Source organism: Alligator mississippiensis, chromosome 5 (assembly GCF_030867095.1).
Source record: "Alligator mississippiensis isolate rAllMis1 chromosome 5, rAllMis1, whole genome shotgun sequence".
Classification (NCBI taxonomy): Eukaryota; Metazoa; Chordata; order Crocodylia; family Alligatoridae; genus Alligator; species Alligator mississippiensis.
The window spans coordinates 61,970,153-61,975,706 of record NC_081828.1 but is presented as its reverse complement, the minus strand read 5'-3'; the positions used below and the strand labels follow the sequence as shown (position 1 = coordinate 61,975,706).

The window sequence follows — 5,554 nt, the reverse complement described above, 5'->3', positions numbered from 1 at the left end:
CCCTCCTTCCCCACTGGTCAGGACACCAAGAGCCATTCTGGGGGGAAGCCACCTTTCCTCCACTGTCCACCTGTCGTGGGTGCATGCCATGGTTACAAAAACGCCTGGCTTCTCCAGCTGGCAAGCTGAAGGCAGCACCTCTCCCACCCGCTGATAAAAGACGTGACCACACTCCTGCCTCTGGCTCAGCTCCTGCGCCAGGGCTGGCCTTGTGGGACACATGGACCCCCAGAGGGCTGCACCACGTGGCCACACCTCCTGGGGCTGGGGCAGGCGGGAGGGAAGGGGGAACTGCTCTTGCAGGTGCAGGGGGTGCAGGAGTCACCAGGCAACACATCTCCAGCTGGATTCCCATGTGGCCGGGCTTAAGAGCCTGGAAAAGTCCATGGGAGGGCGGGGAGAAGCTCCCCTTAGAGGGACACCATTCTCATCCTGCTGCACCGCGGGTGGGCGCAGATTTGCAGCGGAACCCACTGCAGGTGTGTAAGGGCGGAGCGGAGCCACCCCCACGAAGCAGCAACGGGTGGGGGCACGGCAGGCAGCGCCGAGGGCAGCCCCACGCTCGGGGGGCCTGAACTTGGGAGCGGACCGCAGTGAGGCCTGACCCAGGGCAGGGTGGGGTGCATCAGCCCCTCCCACAGGTGAAGCCATGGCCCTGTGCACGGCCACACGGCTGAGGTCAGTGCGGCGTGGGGGGATGGGCTGGCTCCTGCGACAGTGCCCGGGTCTGGAGCGTCCTCGGGCTCAGTGCACAGCCCAGCCCGGCCTGGCCCGAGACTTGCTCCAGGGTAAAAAGCAACCTGTCTCGGGCTTTATTTCAGCTGTTCCCACAGGCCCCGCCAGCCCCAGCGCTTCATGGTCATGGGCTTGCAAAGCAGCAGGCAGCGGGAGTCCGGACCCGTTTGTAAGGCTTCTAAGAAAAAGGCCACAGATGACTCTTGCTGCTCTTACCATCTGCTTGGGGTGTGGCCATGGGGTGCCCGGGCTCCTGGGGTGAGCCAAGGGCTCCTGGGGTGTGCCTGTGGGCATGCGAAGGCTTGTGCTGGGGCCAAAGCCAGAGGCTCGTGGTTAGAGGGTCTTGCCCTCAGGAACAGACCAATCACTGTATTTGGGGCCATGCTCTGACTGGTATAGACATGGGCATTTTTTTTACCTTTCTCCTTAACTGGGAGTACGATCCTGTTCCTGGGATCTCCTGAGCATGCATTCACCTTTTATAGAAACAAGATGTTGGCTGCCCTGATCCCCCTGCTTTACCTGGGGCTGGTTCGGATGTTAGGTCCGTGCTGTGTCAGGCCTGACAGTAGGCTTGTGTAGTTCACATTATGATTTATACAGGAAGGTTTGGATAGGGATGATCCCGCCTCAGGCAGGGGGGTGGAGTAGATGACCTCTGGAGGTCTTTTCCAGCCCTACTTCTCTATGCCTTTATGTACTCGCAGGGCAAAGGAGGCTTGGAAGTGTCATTTTTTAAGGTACTCTTCTGTTATGTTTTCCCCGCTGGGCCTTGGCCATGTAGGTGTTAGTCTGCAGAAGCAAAATTACGAGGCATGGCTGGGTGTGTGGGGTCTGGTGGGAAAGCTGTCACTCTTCCGAAATTCTGGGGCACATGCAGAATGTTTTAGTGTTTTCTGGACTGTTACTACCATTAGATGTGGCACATTATTTTGACATTGCAGTATACATTGATTGCAGCCAGGGCCATAACTGACCTTTTATAAAAGTCCCAGACAGGTCCAGTCCTTTATTCTGCTCACTTTGCAAGCACATAATCCTGGGCACTAGACCACCCAAGAGAGCACAGATTAAGAGTCTGTGTCCCAAACAGTTTACAGTCTTGAGCCAGACTTCAGAAATTAGCATGTAGATTTCATCGGGGGGGGCCATGCTAGAAAACATTGATTTGACACCAATCTTTAGTGTCCTGTTAATATAACTTGTGAACCATAAAAATGAGTGGCTTTATTTAGAGCGTTTAAATGCTTAGTCTTTTTTTTTTTTCTCAGAATGGGGAATAGCCCACCTACTTCCATGTGACTGTCTAATGATGCTACTTTGAACCAGATCCAGGTAAACCTAGGAGCTAAATATTTGTTATTTAACAAGGAGAATTCTTTCTGGCATGTAGAAAAAAAATCTTCTTATGTAAATTAATAACTGCCTTTTTTTAATCAATTGAAGAATTGTTTTTAATACTTCTCCATATTGAATATCCATAAACTTAGTACATAATGTAGATTGCATTTTTGAACCCCCATCCTGCATTTTGATTACTTTGGCTGGGCTCTCAATCCTAAGTAATTTAAGTTCAGCACTGGCATAAACATTGAATAATATTATCTTGGGTATTAATTCCTTACAGTCAAGAGAATTAAAAGCAGGAGACTTGTACTGCTTCAGCTGTGGAGTCCAGCTGGCAGCTGGAGTCAAGAGACAGAATGTACCTTAAGCTGGCAGCCTTGGTTTCCTTAGATGTACAGATTTTGGTGCTGGGGTTTGTCAAGTTTGTACTATGGTGCTTGCTATACCTCCTGGCCCCCTTGAAAGGGTTATTTCATCTCATCAATATTTCCATATTGGAAGACGCATATGAATTCAAGATGAGTTTTTCCTCCCATTTAACATACAGGGGAGGAAACCCAACATCATTTTGGGGGTGGGGCGGTACAGGACAACAGGGGTTGGGGGCAGGTAGCTGCTTTGCCTCTGACTCCAGCCCTGACTTTGGATCAGGGTCAGAACAGCAGCTGCCTCTGCCCCCTGCCACCACAGCTTCTGCCTTCTGCAATGCTCCTCTTCGTCCCCACCACACCACACAACGTGGGGCTCCTAGGGCTCGGTAGGGACAGGAAGCAGAAGCCAGAGGAGGGAGGGGGAAATCGGAGACCCCAGTGGCAGCACCAGCCAGAACAATGAGGTAAGCGGCACATAGGTGGGAGCCTGTGAGTCTCAAAACTAGGCCTGCCCAGGCAGCTAGTTGTATTGCCCTGTTTTAAAGTAATGTGAAATAAGCGCAATCCTGTATGTTGGGAAAGCTTCAGCAGCGTTCTCCCCCTTTCCATCCCACTAGTTGAAAAACATCAGTGAGCAGTAAAAAGTGAGTTTCTACAGCATCAAAAGTACATGGTATTGTGTAACCATGTGCATTTAAAGGAAAATGGCTCCTATCCTAGAATTCTTGGAACACTTAAGATAGAAGTCACTGATCTCTATCATATGTTGTCTTAAGTGAATGATGATAAAACTCATGTTTTGTGTCTAACTATCTTTAAGAAAGTGTTGATTGTTAACTAGTATATTTTAAAAACAGTAAATTGACTCAAACTCCTTTTTAAATATATAGGAAACTATTTCAGACAACCGTGGTGATTTTCTCTAAAACAACGTGTTCTTATTGCAAAATGGTGTAGTGAGCATGTTTGTTATTACCCTGAAATAAAATAGTTTTCTGATAGCATACTGTTAACAATAATTTAGATTATTAAGAAGTATTAGCTTTGCAGCTGAATGAATACAAGGCATGACCTGTGGCCTAGCAATGCCGCTGACCACAAGGCAGAATAATAGCTAAGCCTTTGCTTGTGTCAAGTAATCATTTTAACTGTGTTAAGCATTTTCTGAGTAAAATGCAGCAAGTGAATCTGTGTCTGTGTGCTGTAAAATCAGCTATAGCAAAGAACAAGATAAGACAAAGAAGCCATTGTTCTAAGTACAGCGATCGTGTCCTTAAGAAGTATCTACTACTGCAAGTTCTTGCTAACATATCATAATGTTACTGTTACTTAACTTTTAGCTTTTAAAAAGTGCTAGTTCAGCTTAATAGAAATATGCTGTTATAAAGATTTGTAAAGCACCGCCCAAGTATTGCTTTTGTTAACTCTATAGTCTTGCCTTGTTGTAAAAAGTATAAAAGATCGCCTCACCCTTGAGGGGGGGCCATTTTGCCTCTTTGCTGGTTTAATGGTCATTGCTCGAGCAAATATACTGCTCGAGCAATAAACCTTTACCTGTGGTTGTCTAGTTCCTATGCAGCTATACAATGAACCCCAGGGAGTTTTCTCCCACCACAATGGCAAAGAAGCTGTTTCAGGATATGAATGTAAATTACACAGCAGTAGAACTAGACATGCAAAGGAATGGAAGCCAGCTCCAAGATGTTCTTCAACAAATGACTGGTGGCAGGACAGTGAGTATATCTTCTCTGGTGTAATGAATGCCACACATACAAGCTGTACCCCATTGACTGTGACCTCACTAGATCTTGCATGCTAAGCAAGGTTAAACCTTGAAATTAGCTCCCAGTTAAACTGAGGATCTCTCTTGTTCTTCGTGATACTGACCTGAAACCCCATAGCAGTGTAACTTACTGCGCTGTTAGGAACACTGTCTTTTGAGTGGTACTTTATAAAGACCTTTTAAGCCATAGACACACAATTAAAAACAGTTGGAGCTATGACCCATTTGCAAGATTTTATTCCCATGTGCTGAGAATTTTAGTAATTGTATTCTGCTTATGCGACATATCTCTGTAACTTCATTTGAATCACTTTTTTTCACTGATTATTCAAAAACTATCTGCAGTGACACCATCTTTTGAAGAAAAGGTAAACATTGAAGCATTGCAGGATGCTCTTTATGGAAGTTTATGTTGGAAATGATAATATGTTATAGGTTAACATGAAATATAAAACTAGGAGTTTTGTATATTTTTCATGGTAGTAGGCTTAAGCATACTCATTTTTTTGTATTAACAGGTTCCAAGAGTGTTTGTCAGTGGGTCTTGTATTGGCAATGCTATTGATACTCAGAGGCTTTACCAGGAAGAGAAGTTACTTCCACTAGTCCATCAATGTCAAATGAGAAGAACAGAAAATTCTGAACAGCCATGTAGTCTACCTTAGCTTTGCTTTCAAAGGTGCCCTGTATCTAGAAGAAAAACATCTAAAAACCATATTTAGACCCCTAACTAAGAGACCAGAATATCAGAACTGTTAGGACTCAACATGATTGAAAATCAGGCCATTTATCTTGGAGCTTAAAGATGGACTTAAATTCCAGTTTTCAGGTGTCTAGACTTGATCATATTGGCCAGCTGTGTACTGGAAGAAACAGGACTTTGAAATCAAGGTTTCCTGAGTTGTAAATCCTCTTTGGCGTACACTTTATGGGCATGGGTAAGTCATCTAATTTTTTTGCTCTAGCTTAATCAGATACCATGGTAAAACCCCCAGTGTATGTTAACTAGTGGTTTGTTTGTTTTTGTGTTTTTTAATTGCAGAATTTTGAAGGTGTAAAAGACTATGTACGCTTTAAATAATAAGTAAACTAGAAAGTGTTACATCGGGGTGTCAAACTCATCTGGGCCTAGTGATCAGATCAGTGGCAGAGATTGTTCATGGGTCAGATGGGCCAAGACAGGTACCACATGTAAGTGATGCTGGACTGGCCAGGGTGGGTGCTATATACAGTAGGGGTCATGGACTGGCCAGGGCAGGTGCCATGCACTGCCCAGTCTCAGTCCAGCTGGAGTAGGAGCCGTGTGTAATGCAGGGGC

At 45.8% G+C, this 5,554-nt stretch overlaps 1 long non-coding RNA gene across 1 annotated transcript; it reads left to right on the top strand.

Moving 5' to 3' along the window:
• The first annotated feature begins 838 nt into the window (after positions 1–838).
• Positions 839–2,074, top strand: LOC132250627 (uncharacterized). Its single transcript, XR_009462221.1, has 3 exons — positions 839–904; positions 1,443–1,475; positions 2,007–2,074. It is a non-coding gene; the product is annotated as an uncharacterized LOC132250627 (long non-coding RNA).
• Positions 2,075–5,554: the final 3,480 nt, after the last annotated feature.